This window comes from Saccopteryx bilineata, chromosome 2 (assembly GCF_036850765.1).
Source record: "Saccopteryx bilineata isolate mSacBil1 chromosome 2, mSacBil1_pri_phased_curated, whole genome shotgun sequence".
Taxonomy (NCBI): Eukaryota; Metazoa; Chordata; class Mammalia; order Chiroptera; family Emballonuridae; genus Saccopteryx; species Saccopteryx bilineata.
In genome coordinates, this window is record NC_089491.1 from 85,413,317 (window position 1) to 85,433,182 (window position 19,866).

Sequence of the window (19,866 nt, forward strand, 5' to 3'; positions counted from 1 at the left end):
ACCTTTTCTTCATTCTCTTCCTCTCAAGCACCACACAGGCGCTCACACGCACACTTACCCACACTCCCTCGTGCCAATAATTTAAACTTCTCTTAAGCAAAGGCAGCACCTTCTTCACTGCTGCCACCACCCTCTCTCTTCCCTCCCCACCCAGCGAACATCCATCCCTCTTCCCACATCTATCCCGATTCTCTTTTTCGCGGTAGAAAGCCAACTCGTTCGTCCTAAACCCTGGGAAATCGCAAAAGTTAAAATGAAGCATGTGTCTTCCTAGCGACTAGTTCCCAACCATCTTTCTCCTCGCGTCAGTTTAACAATAGCTATTCGAGAAAGGGCGGGGGTGGGGGTAAGGAAGGGGGTAAGAGCTACGTAGCTGAACTGGCTCCTGGGGTGGCTGCGAAGCCTCGCGGCTGCGGAGGGGTTCCCCTTCTCCCCAAAGGCGAAGTCAGCCGCGTAGGACCAAGGACAGGGCTTGGAATACACTTCCCTACGCCCACCGCTGCGAGGCTCCCAGGCAGCCGCCACTCCACAGACACAGCTCCAAGGATCTTATTTACTCTTTTCTGAACAAAGGGAATCTCATATACGGCACAGGCTTCGGAATTTAGCCCTAGATTTGCTCTCTTCTTTTAAAAACTAAATCACGGTAGTTGGAGCCCATGTATTAGAGCCTGCACACCCAGCAGTGACGAGTTTTGACAGCTTCTACCCACCCCAGCCCCAGCCCAGTCCCAGCCCTACGGCAGCATGTACTTTTTTCAGTCAACTACAACTAGCTGCCTGGTACAGCATCTAAATTACATCTTCTAATCCCATCTCCCCAGCACATGCTATCTGGTTAATGCAATTAAGTCTAGGGTTTTGGCTGGTCTAATCTGCAAGTCCAGGCTTCTAATTATCCTTAACGGCACTAAAGCCTCTCCAGTCCTTCCGTTGCTTTGCAAAAGTAGAGGCATGCATCCCCCAAAACCCAAGTTATCCCTTTCTTCCCACGAAATGAACTTCCAACCTCAATCCCGAAGCTCACTCAACATCTAGACTTCCATTATATCTCTGCTCTTCTCTAGCTACATTTACCACTTAAGTTTCTGTCACTGACATTTGCAAATATTCAGTACGTCAAGCATGCGTCCACCGTCTTTTAAGTCTAGCTCTCTAGAATTAAGAAAGCAAACCAGTAGCTTTAAAAATGAGACAAACATGTGCAATTAACTTCATATTCTGTATTCCGCTCACTTACAGGTTTTCTGGGTTTGCCAGCGCATCGCTGAAACTAATGATTAAAGAAACCAAACCGAAACTTACCTTTCTCCCTTAAGGTTTTTGTGTATGTGTGTTTTTAAAGTAACGGTGCAGTTCTCCCAATAAGGATGAGCAAGAAGCTGCTGGATAGTTCTCTTAAGACAGCACGAAACCTAAACTGTGCTCGGCTTAAAAGAAGCAAATCAAAAGAAATGCTCTCGACCCCAAAGTCCAACGCTAAAAGAAATGGCGGAAAAAAAATATGAAAGGGGAGGGGAAACTTAAAAAAGAGTTTAAAAAGACGGAGAGACTACCCTCCTATTGCCGTTCAACTAAACAAAAAGGGGCAAGAAAAACAAACGAAGGAACAAAGAAAAGAGACGAAAGAACGTTTTTTCAAAAGACGATGTCTTTCTCCTTGTTGCTTTTTAGTAGGTCGCTACAGGAGTAAGCTGCTGCATCTCTAACTGAGAACAGAAATAACGGGGGAGGACGTCTGAAAAGGGAGGTGGACTGGACCACAGATTTATAGCACCTTATCACCAACCCCTTCTCTGCCTCCGCACTGCCGTGTGTGCAGCTGCTCTGCCAGGCTCCTATCCCGGGCAGCACGCGCGGAAGTATACGCCGAGTAGCGCCACAACGCAACTTGCTCATCTCCTCAGGATTCTGATTGGCTTAGACGCTTCCGTTGAGGCAGCCCAGGCGAGGCTCTGTAATATGATTGGCCAGGAGCTTGTGTCACTCTGGAGAGCTCAATGGAGTCCCGTTTCAAGGTAAGTTGTGCCGGGCGGTGCACACTTAACACTGGCGGCGAAGGGAAATGCAAGAAGCAAAAAGAGCTGGGGAGAGAGCAACGTGGGAGGGTTGGAACTGTACTATCAGAGTTTGGGATATGGCACGATCTTCTCTCCTCCTAAATTTTTCTGCTTCTGAAAAGACTTATTTTCTTTGCCATCACTGCCTCATCTATGGCACCTTTCTTTATAGCGTTAAACTCTGTCCGGTATGTATGAGTCATTGAGAGTTCTCTCTCTTTGATCTGAGTGAAAGGGATGAAGGTACATCCATTACTTGCCCGCATGCTTTTTTCGATTTGTGTTCCAGTATTCGGTGTTAGATATTAGTTCATTTTTATGTCTTTTTCTATTTTAAGATATGCATATTACAGCTCTCTTGTTTATTTTATTTCTTAAATCATCCTTTTAGGATAAGGATGAAGTCAGAGATGCTTTTAAATCAAACTGCACTATTTGAATTAGCTTTCACTTAATGTTAGCATAGAAAAGTGTAGGATAAACATCCTGTCCAGAAAAAGAGGTACTGAGCTAAGGTCCTTCAGGTTAAGGTGTATGATGACTCTCAAAAGAGCAGCTGTATGTAAAATTAGAACAAGGCACTCCTCAGCATTTGCTGGCAGTACACTTCTTGGACCACACATGTATTGCTGACAGTAAGATACTCAAGCCTTTATCCGGGTTCTTCCTCTGGGGATTTAGAAAGTTTAACCAGAAGACCAAGTGCTTTCAACACGTCTGCTTTATAGATGAAGACTACTTTATTAAACCCCATTTTTTAATTACATTCAGGAGGCTGAAAGACAGTTTTATTCGTGGTATTTATTATTTCCTCTAAGTGAAAGTGTGGTCCTCAGTATCAATTGGTGTTAAAGTACAGACAAAATTCACTTGACCTAGGTTCTTTTCCATCTTGAATTTCTCCTTTCAATATTGACGGAAAGCTCCACTTGACCATTACTGATGTTTTTTACTCAATGTAACATATCGTCTCTAGGAGCTCAAGCCTTTTTAAAGAATTCCTTTACCTGTTTATTTACTACTAGTCACTATCTTTCAGAATGCTGGAAAGTGAAGTCACAGGTAAGAATTAGAGATTGCAGAAGGGTGGAATGGGATGGAGGGAAGAGGGACAGACAGTCACAAAACAGAATGACTAGAAAATGAGGGGTGAAGTAAATCCATTTCCTGAAAGTGTCCTTGAGTGTTGATAAATGATTAATGGCAAAGAAGAGACCTGTTTATCTTCTAAAGAGGCTGTGTAGTATGTCTGAGTTGTATTACTTTGTATGATAATAACTGGAAGTTGGAAAAGAAGGCCTGAATCTCTATTATCTTCCAATTAGCGTTTATAATTATTATGCTCTAATCCCTGCCCCCAATTTTTATATAGCATCAGGCTTGTTTTTCTAATTTCAACTTAAAACTATTTTATAGACCTGGGTGAAACTCATGAAAAGCAATTTGAAGAAATGCAGTCAATAAGCTGAGGAAAGGACAAATAAAGGGAAAAGAAAGACTGCACCATCTATAATAGATTAATCACTGTATGAATAAACAGTTGGAAGATTGGGTTTGTTGTCATCCTCTTTTAACCCATCCCCTCACTCTCAGCTCAATATAGAGGAATACAATTTGGGTAAAACTATAACACTTCACTTATCTGTGAAGTGACTTGCCTTTTCTCCTTACCATGCTCTTAAGTTAATATTGAATTAGTTTCCTGTGTCTTAGCACTTTGAGGAAAATCTTTACCATAACCTTACAGTTACATAAGTGTGTTCTAACTGGGTGGAAACTAATATATATATTTTTGGTGCATGTTTGTATCCACAAGAAATATTTTGTAGATTACAGTTGTATATTTCCCAAAAGGATTGGGGTAGGGTGTATATGGAAAGCTGGGTGTGGTGTGGAGTAATGAAAATCTAGCATGTATGTTATGTAGTTAAAGAAATTACATAGAAAATGGTAAAACTGTCTTTTCAAATGCAAAATGCTAAATCCTATGGCTTTAGTGTCTATTACTTTTATTAGTTTGTGCAGAGGAGCAAATATTTTTCAAAAATATTGTCATTTTTAATGTGTTGTTTTTCTCTCTGTAGGTAAAATGGAGTTAAATTATTTAAGAAATTGAGAATACTTAAAACACTAGTTTACTTCCTCAATAAAACTAAAAACTTTTGACCTGGACAGATAGCTCAGTTGGCTAGAGGTTCATCGTGAAGCACAGAGGATGCTGGTTCAGTCCCTGGTCAGGGCACATATAGGAGCAGGTCGATGTTCCTGTCTCTCTCTCTCCCTGCCTCCCTCCCTCTCTCCCACCTTCCTCTCTCTCTCTCTAAAATCAATAAATAAAAATAAAAACTATTAATTGAATAAATATACCATAGGTAACATGTTTTTTCAACTCTAAAAAAATTTTAAGTCACCTTTTTTATTAAAAATTTAAATTTAATGAGGTGGCATTACTGAATAAGAGTACATAGGTTGCACATAAACATTTCCATAGTATTTGAACTGTTGATTGTGTTGTGTGTCCATCACTCAATATTTTTTCAACTTTTAAAAATGAAAACTGAGTACAGCTACTTTAAAACAAATGCAATCAGGATATAGCTTTCACTTTGAAATGTATGTTGTTATAGCCTGAAATACTGACATTCTATTTTGCAATTAATAAAGGCTGTGTGTAGACATCGTACTCAACATTAAGCAATTGTAATCAACACCTCTTGATTCGTAGCTATGTAAAGAATTATCCACAGCATCACAACTTGCATTAGACAAGCATTTAAAAGACATTTCAGTTATGATTGTCGTGTTAATTCTGATATATCTTCAAAGGCTTTGGCATAATTTTAAACTGCAGCAGAGAAGGTGGATATCTAGAGAGTCAGAGATTGGAGAAAAAGTTTGATGTGGAGAACGTTGCCAAAAGAATGATTCTCAAAGCTGAAAAAGTATAAATTCAATTCTTTATATAAAATTTAAATGTTTATATAAATTTTTAAAAATTTATAAAAATGTATTTAAATTTAAAATAAATTTTAATTTCTAAAAGTTCTTTTTAAAGGTACAGTCATTCACATAATAAGGTATTTGGGGTAATGTCTTTGAAGATAAATAACCCCCTTACATTAGTGAGAGGAGGCACTGTAAACCACTATTGTAACTTTTTAAATAAAGTAAATAAAATATAGAATCTATTTAAATGGGTTTACAATGTTTCGCTTACAGCGGGCGATGGTTCCAAACATTATACCCTCTCAGTTGAATTAAGATATTAGTCTCTGTGTTAGTATGTTGGGCTGTTTGTTGGGGTCTGTGGCTCATAATGTTGGAAATGTGAGTTTAGTGCCTGTGTGAGAAATATAGATAGTATATATCTTAATGATTACGCTTTTATTTATTATTCTTAAAGAAGTATGTCAACTTTCCTCCACAGTTTAGAAAACAGAAAAAGTTGGCAGCAACGTGAATTTAGAACATGACAACCAGGCAAGAAAATAAGGCTGGAATTAGCACCATGGACAGAGACTAGGCGATCCTGAAACAAAGGTTTGCAAAGCATGCGAGTGTTTCCTGTCCCTCCCTGGAGATGGGAAAACTGCAATTCTTGGGAACGTTTAATTCCACAGACTTTAAGGACAAGGCTGTCCTACTTCATAGAAACACGTTTGTTTTGAATTAGGCTGTCTTTTTCCAGGACTCGGCCATCGTGACCAACCGCCAGGAGGGTAAGAGCTCCGAACTTGCTGCGCACCCTCCACAGTCCTCTTTTTTATACTCTCCCTTGTCCTGGTGAGCCTCCCTGAATCAGAGTGGTCAGGCAAAATAAATGCAAATTCAAGTAGTCATCCAGAAGTCTTCTGAAGCTACTCTAGAGTTTTTAATCCTCGAAATTAACATCGAGAATTGCAACAAAAACGCCTACCCGTTCACCCCTGGTCCCCTCCCCCAATTCTTCTCCTGGCTCCCACCACCTCCAGGCAAAAGGGGCAAAGCCTTTTATACTAAGGTGAGTGACCTCTGAGACTATTTTGTAAAAGACCCTTTATATTGAAAACACTTTGCATTAGGAACAGTGCCAGGGGCGGCAGTGATCAGGATCACACAAATACTTTACTTTCTCTTTACATTTTGTCTTTAAACTCTTGATTGAGAGAAGACTTAAAAAAGCAGACTCGGAGAGAATTCCCCCCTAAATCCTGAGGTTACTGTTTACATTTAAAGACCCATGTATTTTTCTATTTAAATGTTAAAAATAATAATTGTAATCTAGTGTCACGGTAAATATTCGCTACCAGACTAGATTGTCCCCCTCCCCCAACACACACACACACACCTTCTCCCTCCCCGGGCAAAATTTTTATGAAGTTCATTCTCCTTTCGGGGATTAGCCTGCTGAGATTCAGATTAAGATCTGTTGCACGTGCCCATGAGTGTCTCAGAAAATATGTTTGCAGCTTTGGACCAACGATCGTTTCTGTAAACGATCCGAAAAACCTCCTCGGATTTATTTTCCTTTCCTCTTTTACTCCGCAGCAACTTTTAGTCAGATAAACTCACGTCTTTCCTGAGCATGCAAAGAGAGGTATAGGCGACCAGGTGAGGTTAAAAAAGAAAGAAAGAAAAAAAAAAGTGGAGGTGAGAAAGGGCAAATCAGAGCTTTGTGTCCGTTTCTTTCAGGAATGCTAATAACCTTCTCTAAGCTTCCTGCTGGAGTCTATACATCTCATGTAAAATTAATACAAGTAATTAAAAATAGCCGTTTCCAAAGTTAAAGGAAACCATCTGTCTCAGCTGGTGGCAATCAGTCATTTCGCTGACCCCTTTACCGGGACCTGGGAAGAAACGGTTTTTCTGTTTCCGATGTTCGGAGGCTCTTTCTTATATTGAAGATTTATGTTTCCACTTGTGTGCGATGAACGTCTAATTTGAAATAATAAAGCCGGGCTGAGCAACCAGTCAATCAGAGCTATCAACTGTGCTCGGCAACTAGCCCTACCCCCACCTCCCTCCGGTCTCTAACCTTTCCCTTGTCCCCTTTCTTTTCCCTCCCTCCTATGATCTCTCACACACTCACACTCCACCCCTCCACGTGTGTTTAGATCAAACCCTTGCCCCATAGAACAAGTGACAGCACCGGGGCACGGCGACAAAGGCGGAGTTTGTATCAGAAGAAGACTGAGGCCCGGGGAGACACAGCGGCTAGAGAAACAGCTGCCTTATCAGCCCGCTGCAGAGATGGAGATGGCTCGAGAGGTCCTCAACAGATAATCACTTGAATAGGTTTGCAATGCGCCAAACTTCACGCTTGATAAGGCCAACCCAATGTAGAGAGCATCCCAGATCCTGCTCCATTCTGTTTTATCTGGGTTGTAAATTAAGAAATTGAAATTCAGGTGGCAGAGGCAGCAGTCTGCTGATAGACCGCTAAAGTAAACTGTCATTAAAATGCTTTCCAAAGGCAGAGAGGGGGCGCCTGGAATGGGATATTTTTTAAAGGGGGTGTGTGGAGCGGTAAGAGAAAAAGCCCACCGGTTTAAAAATGACTTGAGGAGCAGAAGCTGTGAGAAGGAGTAGCATAGGAACACAGAATTTTGGTCATGAGTCCTAGTCATAGCTACGATGCATAAACAATTTGAAAAGTATTAAGTTGCGTGCAGTTTGGTGTTACAGAGATTAAGGAACAATTTAAACAATTTGATAGAAAATAGAATTCTATCTTTATCAGAGCATGGGCTAGAGGAAGCCCTCTGACTATATATAGTATTAGAAACAGATTCCAAATGGACTCTAAAATTTTCTTTTTGTTGTAAGAGAATCAGATCAACCAGATACAGAGGAGTTACCATCAATTTAAGGTTAACTTGACCCTTTTGTTGAAGTGATAGAGCCACCAGAGAGATTTCAGGGTGATTTTAGGGTAGCCTAAGAAGTTGTTAACCAAAAAAAAAAAAATCTACTTGGCTACTTAAAGGATTATATTACCCCCTCATCCTTTACCCAGGTAATTTCTATAGACTAATACAAGAAACAAAAAATTTCACGTGTGTATTTTGATACCACCTGGTTCTTGGAGCACACTTTATATTATACTCTTCTGTAGGCTTTTATGATAATGAGGCATAAAATTCTTTGAATAAATGTTTCACAAAAGTTTTAAATGTACAATGATCAGAATATAGTCAGTGACCTTGTCTTGATTCACTAATGACTTTGCACTGTACCTGTTCTGTGTCTAGTTGAGTAGATGCAGATTCACTGATATGCACTTCTGAAGTGCATAATTATGAGAGGAGGCATGGCATTTTCCACAACAGCATTTATATTTTAAGTTCTGGCAACATTTCTTAAAAAGGTACCCTCAGATAACACATAGTTAATGCAACTTTGGAAAATCAATGTTTTTACTTTGTTTAACCTTCAAACTTTGATCGAAGTCAGGGTGAACTTAATTGACAATATAAAGGCTGCTCATATCACAATGGGATGAGAAAGAATTCAAAATGAATTTGGCAGGAAAGGTAATGAGAAAAAAAATTAAGATGTTAGTCTATGTTTCAGTAGTTATTAAACTATAGAGATCTATTAAAAAACAATTTGTTTAAATTTTGAAGTTGTCATGTGATTACTCATAGGGAGGTAAACAAATATAAGTCAGAATGTCTCAAACACATTTATGTTGAATACTTTATGCAAAAACCTTTCATATCTTGTAACACAGAGAGCAGGTTTTTTTTTTTAATTCAAGTGTACTGATGAATGAGTGCTGTATGCTTGAACAACAGAGAAGTTTTGGTGTTTAGAAATATGTTGTAGAAATGGGCAACTGAAAGCTGTATAATTATGTTAACCAGTGTCACCCCAATAAAAATTCAATTAAAAACAATTTATCAAAAAGAACCTTATAGTAGTTACTAGCCACAGGTGGTTGTTGAGCAGTTGAAATGTGGCTAATCTTAATTGAGATAAGATGTATGCACAAAATACACAAAGATTTAAAATGAAAAAATTAAAATATCTCAAATTTTATATTGATTAGATAATTAAATACTATTTTGGATATTGGGTTTAAATATTTATTAAAATAAAGAGAAATTTATTTTTATATTAACTTTTCCCTTTTATACCACCACTTTCCATAATGTTTTCATACTGGTTTAAATAATGGCTACTATATAAGCATTTGAAAAGTATTATTTTAGTGAATTGTAGCCAATTATGCTTTATTATCCTTTTATCTTCAAATAATCAGATACTTTTCTGCTTGTTACAAATACTCAAATTTGAACTGCAAGCTGTAATGAGTTTTTAAATTAGGTATTTTATTTTTGTTTCCTTAATCAAATTGAAAATCTGCATGCAATGGACAGCTTAAATTACTTTATCAAAATAGGACTTTTTAAAAATGAGAATTTGCATAAGGATTAAAAGATACCATATATTCTTCTAGATATAAAATGTGAGAAAAAGTTTATAAACTGAAATTATAACATCTCAAAACTAAAAGAATTTTAAAAATAAAATTTCATTATTGAGCAGAAAAATATTTTTAGCATGAATTTATTCTGAAAACCACTCCTGTCTAATTCTTGTCACAACTGATACATTTGATTTCTAAAGGTATAGCAATTCATTGTGAATGATTAAAAATAAATGTTAAAAAAAACCAAAAATGTAAATTTTATTTTTAACAGGATTCCCCATTATTAAGTTCTTTTGGAAATGGGATAGTAGATTTTTAAGGCAAAAAGTCTCACTGGGATATATAAAGGCAAAAATATTGGAAGCTTTGGAAATATCTGAAAATTGTTTTTGTTTGAAACTGACTATAATTCTATTACAAAAAAAAAATTCAGACTACTCATTGTGTCCTTTCAGATATAACATTTATCTTCAGGTGATAGTCAAATCAGGGATGTATAACCAGTGCCTATTTCTAAATATTTATTCCTGATCTTTGACAAAAAATTGATTTCAGTTTGATTCAAGTATCTTTTCAGTGCCTATCATTCATTGGCAGAGTAACACAATTAGATTAGAAGCTAAATGACTAAAGGAGATCAGATTACTTTTTAGGAAATCCTAGTAAAAGAATATGGGAGGGCCCTGGCCAGTTGGCTCAGTGGTAGAGCGTCGGCCTGGCGCGCAGAAGTCCTGGGTTCGATTCCCGGCCAGGGCACACAGGAGAAGCGCCCATCTGCTTCTCCACCCCTCCCCCTCTCCTTCCTTTCTGTCTCTCTCTTCCCCTCCCGCAGCCAAGGCTCCATTGGAGCAAAGATGGCCCGGGCGCTGGGGATGGCTCCTTGGCCTCTGCCCCAGGCGCTGGAGTGGCTCTGGTCGCGGCAGAACGACGCCCCCGGAGGGGCAGATCATCGCCCCCTGGTGGGTGTGCCGGGTGGATCCCGTTCGGGCGCATGCGGGAGTCTGTCTGACTGTCTCTCCCCGTTTCCAGCTTCAGAAAAATACAAAAAAATATATATATATATATATATGGGAGGTTCAACTCTAATGTTGTATAAAACATCTTTACAATGTGTCTGGACTTTGTTGTCATTACTTATTTTTCTAAAATTTTGTACAATATCTCTTTATAAATTTTTTAGTAATATAGCTTGTCAGAAATTAGTCCTTTAAATAGAAACTAGAATATTACTGTACTTGGAGCTACAGTTTTGTAAATTGTTAGGAGCTTGGATTTTTACTTCAGCTTCATCCAGATTTGAACCTGACTCCATCAGAGACCTTAGACAAGTTACTTTATCACTTATAAGCCTTGATTTTCTGATATATAAAATGGTGATATTGCTTAATTTAGAATCACTATAATTTAAATGTAATTGTGAGTATAAAATAATCAAACTTCTTGGCATTGAAGAAGCAGTAGATACATGGTAACTACGATTATGAAAACAAAAATGATGACTTAGCCACTTATTTGATGGAGCCAGAATTAGATTTTCTGCTTTCATATGCTATCTCTTAAATATTTTCATTTTCTCTTGTTAACATCCTACCTGATAAATTCTATGACAAATATTTTCTCACATTTCTAATTGTAACCAAGTCTAAAAGGCCGCAGAAGGCATAAAATTTTCTGTCTGCCCTGTTATGTGGCTTCAATATATTTCCCAATACAATTTCATGGCTCGCTCATAAAAAATGTGGGTCTTCAACAGGCAACTTAGTCTGAGATCCTATTTGATTGATATAATAATAAAAACATCTTAGATTTTTATAGTACCTTTTATCACAAAAAACTCAATGCACTTTTACATATTTATCATTGTAACCCAGGAGATAAGGGAGAACATAAATGATTTCTCATTTTCAGGAGCATAACAGAGGCATTAGGAATTTAGGTAACATTTGTAAGATTAATAGAATTAGAGAACAGGTTTCCTGAATGTCAGTCTTTCTGCAGTATGTTACTCAGTTTGGCATTAATAATGACCATTGTTACTTTAGTTAGGCTCAAAATTTTAGTGTTTGGCATGAAGTATTGGTTATAATTAAGTTAATTACTTACTGAAATCAAGTTGAGTCAAATATATGCTATCAATGTCTAATCAAATTAAAACATTTTGACTTTATGCCAAAATACACTTTTATCATTCAATTTTGCATATACACATATATCCTTTTTACAGTTCTGTATTAACTCTAAGGCAAGATTTTCTAAGTTACTATTCCTCTATGGCCTTGAAAGAAATCACTTTCAATCTCCTTATCCCTCACATCTCCCCAGGTTCATTTCCTCTCCACACATACATGTTTATAAGCTATTACATTTATTCTATTTACATAAGCTAATAATACTTTCTGCTCTAGTTTTCTATTTCTTTGGTTGTCTGTGCTTGAAAAATCTATCAAAGTAAATATCCAGAAGAATTTGGAAGTAGACTGTATAAAGGACACTAGAGACTGTGCTTTTTGTAATAGTTTTTGTTTTTGTTTTGAATGAAAAGAACGGAGAAACAATGTCCACTTGACTTTGTGAAACATACAATATCAAAAGAATACTAAAACTTGCTTATGGCTTATAGTTTTGCAGTTCCCTCCTGGGCTTACTTTGCTGTGGATTAATATAGTTGCAGCTACAGATATGGACTTGCAGTGAGTGAGTGGAATGGAAGGCAAGAAAACTGATAAAAGAGTGAACCTTAATTTTTAGATGTCTAAATTCATAGGTTACAATGGAAAAACAGACTTAATGTTTTTCTTTTAAAATTCAGTAGGCATCTCTTTGTATTCTAAATATATCTTATAGTTGATAAGCTTGACCCACCCAAAGTCAGGGCCAATCATATGACAGCCAGACTTGTATGAGGAAGTGTAAGTAGCATCAAGAAGAAACACACATGCATCACACAGAATAGCCAGAGTTCTTCTTTATTGCCATTGCACCACAACTCCTTTTAACCCTTCATGTTGATGTGACTAAATGGAAATGTGCATTTTAAGGCTGTTCAATGAATAATATTCTGTTCCTTTGGTCACTGTCATTTTGGTATGAAATATTAGAGAATATGGTATTTTGAAATGTCAGTTTTTGTAAACATGAGTTGGAAGATGTAGTACAAATGAATGGTGTTACAGACTGTTTAAGCTGTTTGGGTAACAACTAGATATTTCCTTGAATTATTGTGACACAATTTACAGTGAAATTTCTTTCTCTTGCTGATATTTCTAGATTCTTTGTGCAGTCAATACAAAGAAAAGCCTTCTTTTCTGTCAGTGTTCATTGTTTAACTCATATAGCACTGATGTTTTCTAGGATACCAATATGTCCCAGATGTAAAGTAAATACTGAAAGAGGTATGTCTCAATATTAGTCATACCAAAAGGATACATGAACGTTTCAGCCTCTTTATACGTTTTTTTTTTAATTTTTACAAAAGAGGGAAATATTAATATATTATGGTGTTTTAGTTCCAGGCTATAAAATATATTTATATGTCTGTTTTATCGGGGTGTGTGTGTGTGGGGGGGTGTGTGTGTGTGTTCAGAGCAAATGAAATGAGGTTCAGAAGTGAAAATTGTAAACCTTTGGAGGAGACGAGATCCACTCTAGTGGAGGACAGGATTGGAAAGCCATAGAGTATCAGGTTGGTCAGGTATCACAGAGTCACAGCACGGAAGGCTTTGAAAGCAGACAGAGAAAAATACTGACATAAAACAATGGGATGCAGGATATATTTCACTATTGACAAGTGAAAATTTTGGACATGCTGAGCAGGGAGAGACTCAAAGATATAGGAATCAGAATCAAGACATCAAAAAGATTAAGGTGATTTTTGTCTAAAACGCTGAGCCTCCTTAAAATGAGGTGGCAAGGTCAGGGGACAAATAGAGATGGAGGCAGACTGACAGGTATAGAAGAGGGGTTCACACTGACACTAATGAAAGTGTTTTATGGCTAAAAAGTGAGAGGGTTCTGAACAAATAACACTTTCGAGCCAAAAAGCTCCCCAAAGCTATGAGGAAGTGAAACCAGGAACCAGAGCCTATTAGGCTGCATTTTGCTTAGCCATGGATGTCTGTAAGATACCTTCCTGCCTAAGGTCAGGTGAAAGGGCTCTAAAAACACTGCTGAGAAAAGACACATTGTGGTAAGTGAGCTAAAATGCCTATGCTTGGAAAAAGGAGATATGAGTCCTAGTATTTTTTCTTCCACAAACTAGCTGATTTCTCTTCAGCCAGTCACTCTGACAAAACCTCATGGTTCCCTAGGAGAAGACTGGATTAGCAACAATAATGTAATGATAATGGCTAACAAGTATTATGTATATACCATGTGCCAGGCAGCAATTCTAGTGCTTTTCATGCATTAAATCATTTAACCGTAGCAATAATCCTATCATTTTAAAGATTTGGAAACTGAGAAAGATAAGTAATTACCCTGGATCATACAACTAGAAATGGACAGAGCTGGAATTTGACCCCAAGTAGTTCACTTCTAGGGCCCAAACCCTTGACCACTATTTATTAGATAACCTCTAAGGTACTTTCTAGATGTAAAATTCTAAAGAAATATAGCAGAAATTAAGGATGACATAAGACTTGCAAGAGAAGTAAAGCAGAAAGAAAACAGATAATTACTTTACAATCAGCATACACAGATAAACTTTTGTGATTAAAAAAATTTTTTTTTGTATTGATTGATTTTAGTGAGAAAGGAAAGGAGAGAGAGATAGGAACATCAAGCTGTTCCGTATGTGCCCTGACCCAGGATCAAACCATCAGCCTCTACTCTTCGGGACAATGCTCTAACCAACCGAGCTACCTGACCAGGGCTAGACTATTTTTTATAATGAAACTAATCATACTCATGTCTTGCCATGCTATCTATTGTTGACAAATGGAAGAGAGAGAAAAATGACTGTTAAACAATCTGCTCCTTTAAAAGGATCAGGTCAAATACAATAGGATTCAGAGAAATATATAAGATGTCCTAGGAGATCCTATCCTCTACATAATATTTTTTATTTTGGGTTTGAGGAAATTAAATTATTTAGCTTCTGTAAATTTTAATTTTCATAGGTTTATTCCACTAACCATAAAGTAAACAGTTATAAAACCATTGAAAGATATATCATATATTTGTATTTTAAAGACACAGATTTTCATGAAATATTATTGACAATATTAAACAAAAGGATCTTAACTGGAACATTATGCAGTGGCTATTTTGAAATAATGGGAGTTAAACTTATAACTACTTTTTTTCTTTATGCTTTCTGCATTGTTCGGTTTTTATAAATTCTAAGCATACATTCATTTTATAACTCAGAAAAACAAGTAGTTTTTTGTTGGGAGGAAAAAAACTCTACAGCTCAAGAGCTCAAGCTTCAGCTCTGTAGCCACCAGGTGGGAGCAGTTGGTAGCTACTAAGTGGTGAGGACCAGTGACTTAAAAGACAACTTAGAGAGGACAGATTATTAGTCCTGCAACTTTATAGGTTATAAAGAAAACAGTATTCACTTACAAAACTAAATCTTGAGATTTCATACATACAAAAAATAGATATAATAGAGAGAAATGATAAAAATCTCAGAAATTACCAGTTTCTTAGAAGAATACAGTATCAGATGTAATTCTCCCATGCAATCAGAACTGCCTAATATTACTTATACATGATTAGAGTATCAACAATTTCCTTTACTTACTGCTTGTCTATATTATAGCCAAGGGATGTCCTTCTTTTTTCATTTAATTAATCATTTCTTTTCCTCTATTATACTCTTTCCCACAGTTGCTTGAGAATCTTATAAGATGAACCTATATTTCCAACTAGCAAAGCACTGTAAGAAATTAATTATAGAAATTATATTTCTATACCATATAAACAAATGAATACTATAATACAGTAAATAATTATAATGAAATTAAACAAAACCTGGCTTCCTGACAGGTACCATTTAGTGAATTGCTATTTCAATGCCCTAAACAGTCACCTGAGTTAATTCAATTTTCATATTGTTTATTTTTGTCTTTTAAATCAGTCTTCAGATAATAAGAAACTGGCTCACTGTTTCAACTTTATAGGATCATACAGTCTGAAAACCATCACTTATTTATTTTTACCATTTAAAAATATTCTAAAGCCCTGACCAGATAGCTCAGTTGGTTAGAGCATCGACCCAATATGCAAATGTTGTGGGTTCAGCCTCTGGTCAGGATACATATAAGAAACAACCAATGAATGCATAGATAAGTGAACAACAAGTCAATGTTTCTCTTTCTTCTCTCCTTAAAACAAATTTAAAAAAATTTTTAAGATTTCTTTAAAAAATAAAATAAATAATATTCTAATACTATGACTAAAACTCTAACAAGAGCTACATGCAGGTATTATTTTTATATTATTATAAAATACATTTATTGTATAATAAATATATACATTCATAACATACATTAATATAACAAATTTATGTTCTAATACAGGAATACTATGATTAAACATGTAGTACTGGTAGAACTGGAAAAGAAGGTGCTAAGAATATCAAAATAAAGGAAATTTATTTATTTTTAAACATGTTTTTTTTTTTTTTTTTTTTTTTTGTATTTTTCTGAAGCTGGAAACAGGGAGAGACAGTCAGACAGACTCCCGCATGCGCCACCCGGGGTCCACCCGGCACGCCCACCGTGGGGCGAGGCTCTGCCCACCAGGGGGCGATGCTCTGCCCATCCTGGGCGTCGCCATGTTGCGACCAGAGCCACTCTAGCGCCTGAGGCAGAGGCCACAGAGCCATCCCCAGCGCCCGGGCCATGTTTGCTCCAAAGGAGCCTCGGCTGCGGGAGGGGAAGAGAGAGACAGAGAGGAAAGCGCGGCGGAGGGGTGGAGAAGCAAATGGGCGCTTCTCCTCTGTGCCCTGGCCAGGAATCGAATTAAACATGTTTTAACGTGGCTCTGTTACTATCTTCTAAGCTTTATAAATTGTAAACATATATTAACTTTTAAATATGAATTATGATCATTCTGAAAAAAGTTATTTTTCATAAACGGAGGACAGAAAGTGCCGCTGCCCTCACTCCTGCACTCATTTGACTCATAGCAGTCTTGAATAATTTTAAACCAAACATGACTGCGGTAATAAATTTTTGTCCAATTTATTGGGCATGAGTTAAAGCCAATTAAAAAACCATTTTTGGTGCAATTCAAGGGGAAAAATGTATAAACCCATGAAAAACAGATTTCAGCCCTAGACATGAGTCATCACTATTCTAAATAATGGTGTCAGCCCTGAATCACAAAGAACAAATCCTAAAATTGCACATTCCACACTGGAAACTTCATTTATCAGTATAAATGATTTTATACCATTATATATATATGAATTTCTTAATAAGAAATTGACCTGGAATGAAAAGCATGCTCTTCTAACATTGTCTCATTTCTGCATTTTTTAAGCCATGAAATTATAACATAGTTTATGGCAGCTTCTGAGTTTCTGAATTAAAAACTAAGGTAGAAAGTCATCTGTAACCTTTATACAAAGAAAGCAAAACATTTTACCTATAATTTTAAAGTATCTTATACCTAGTAGACCATGTCTCCTTTCAAAGGCCATAAAATGAAACAATCCTTGTGCATACTGGCTAATCTTCAGGTAATAATCAAAGCAGCAAAGTGGAAGCTTCTAGGTTAGAAACTATAGCTAGAAAATACAGCCGTCACACATTTTTCAATTTTTATATTAAACAGCGCTTTTCAAGTTCAGGGTTGTAGCAGTGCAATGTATTCAAGCAGACTTGAATTCTGGTTCTGCCTCTCCCGTGTCCTCAGTATATGACTTTAGGCACGTTGCTTGACCTCTCCAAGCCTCAGCTTTCTCATGGGTAAAATGAATACAAAAATAATAACCAACTTTTAAGGATATTGTGAGCATGAAGTGCAAAAAAATATTTCTCAAATGCTTAGAAGAGTGCCTGACACAAAATGGATGACTGATCTGGTGAGCTGAAAACCAAAAGCCAGGTGTAGCTGTCCCACACGTAGCTGTGCAGCAGAGCCTCAGCCTATCTGTGGAAGTTTTTTCTTTTCAAGTATAAATGCCTGGTCTCCACCCGGGGAGATCATTTAGTAATTCTCAGGTGAGGTCTTAGCACGTGTTTATAAAAACCTCCATGGGTGATTCTGATGAACTACTGATTTAAAGCAAAAAATAGTACAGATTTTTCAGTTGCTCAGTTAACAAGAAGCCAGTAAACTCTGGCTTGAACTATTTTGGTTTTTCTCTTTGTCGAGCAAATTAATTAGAATAATTGTCAAATTTCTACTTTGTATTATGCTGAAAGAGATTTGACTGGGAGACTTTTCAAAGATTTTATTTACATTCATCTATCCATGAGGTCACAAAGTAAGCGTGATTTTCCACAGTTTTCTGTTATTATAATAAAATAAGAGACCTGGGAGATAACCCTGGAAAATTACAGAGCCATTCTGGTGGCATAAATATATTTTTAGTGCTTACTATACAAATATTGATTAACTTACAACCTATGCAACTTATGACTATTCGACTTTACGACCACAATCACTAGCCACGACTGCTCCCCGTCTGGCAGCACAAGCATTGCCCAGCTGGGTGTACGACAGTGCGGACCAGCTTCCGGCAGCACTACCATCTCTGTGTGCACCATCTCAACTGTTATCCCAGACTCGGTACAGCAATTTGTGTTTTGTGTCTTGGATATTTTCATCAAACCTCTCCCAAGATGTCTACCAAAAGGAAATTGTCTTTGAAAATATTAAACCAGTTGTACTGGTAATACAGTGTTTTACTTAAACCTGATGAATGTAAAAATAAGAAACAAAATGGTGTAGAGATGATATATAACAATAATGAAAGAAAATTATGATAAAATATGACTTAAAGATTTTTATAACATCATTTCACAGTACTGTACATATAGTCTACTCAACTTACGACCAAATCATGTTATGACCGGTCTGTCGGAACCAATTGTGGTCGTAAGTCAGCACTAGCTGTATTTCGTAGCTTTTACTTCTATTTAAGAAACATAGGCAGGTAAGCCAATACCACCAAGTCAATTTTTTATTTTATTTTCCTGTTGTGTTGGTTCATTTCTAACTGTCCTATTTCAAGATAAATAAGCAGTCTCTTTAGTGATAGAGTTCCAGGAGTGCTGCACAGTTAAGAAAAGCATCTATCAGAAAAACACACACTTTGGCCTGAAATGATCACCCTACAAGTCCCTCACCACGACTGTTTAACAAAAATGACAGGCATTTCCCCTGGGAGTGACTTTTTAACATTAAATGAAACCACTACACTCCTTAATACCTTCCCCTGTCATAGAAGCCAGGCAGTCACATGACTAGGCTTGACTTTGAGTAGATCAGTCTTATTGTTATAAGATACATTTAGGATACAGCAACACTATTAGAGGTTTTAATTTAGATAGTTTTTAGAAAGCAGGCCATTCATAATACCCTTTCCCTGTATCTAAGAATGCGAATTGCCTTGATTACCTAAGAGCTCCTTGGGAACAGTGTAACCTTTGGAATTTAGAAATGACTGTAGAGTCTGGATACAGTTCAACATCATGCTGATGGGAAATCAAGATGTTGATCAAAGAGTTGATAGACCCAGATTCTAGATTTAAAACTATTTGTGTACCTGTATGGTTTTTTAAATAGAAAATGAAATGGTAATCTTTATTTTTCTTAATTCAAGGGATTAATGTGAAGTCAAACTAAAATTACATACATAAAAACTGAAAACATATTATTGTGGCATATCAAAAGGAATCATTTTTTAATGTATACAATTTCTAGTAAATTGTCCAAAAACTTTTCAGGAACATACTCTCCCTCTTTTTTTTATTAAGTAAACTATCTTTTTACCTTTTTCTATGATTCCCCAAAGGTTTCAATCTCAAGTCGTAGATAAGAACTCTCTTAAAACTTCAAAAAATGAAATTGCCTGAAACTTTAACTGTCATGGAACATGAAAATCTGTAAAAAAAATTAAAACCAAAAAAAAAAAAGTAAAACCTTTTTATTTTGTTTTTAATGTAATGTTTTATGTAAGCCTAGTCATAAATAACTTATTTCTAAAACATGGCTCTTTAAAATTTTAGAAGAGAGAGAGAGCTCTTTCAAAATTTGTCATTTAACCAGCAGAGAATTGCTTTCTCACAGCTGGAAGTTGAACAGCTGTTGACTTGGGCATTCTTCTGCCATCTTGGGTGAGCATGCAAGGACCCTCACTGTGCCATCAGGAGTTCAGCCAGCAATGTATGTGGTCAAAAACACATTCCAATGCAACCCAATTCCAAGGCTACTCCT

At 36.7% G+C, this 19,866-nt stretch overlaps 1 protein-coding gene across 9 annotated transcripts in view; it reads right to left on the minus strand.

Annotated features, from left to right (window-relative positions):
• ELAVL2 (ELAV like RNA binding protein 2) overlaps positions 1–19,866 on the minus strand; it is a 165,727-nt gene that overhangs the window by 138,368 nt on the left and 7,493 nt on the right. For 8 of the 9 annotated variants that reach the window (XM_066257366.1, XM_066257365.1, XM_066257362.1 and 5 more), the window contains exon 1: positions 1,306–1,819. The exons of the other annotated variant lie outside the window; for it this stretch is intronic. The gene's annotated coding sequence lies outside the window, so the exon portion shown is untranslated. Of the gene's footprint in view, positions 1–1,305; positions 1,820–19,866 lie in introns of those variants that run through there. 9 annotated transcript variants of the gene reach the window in all.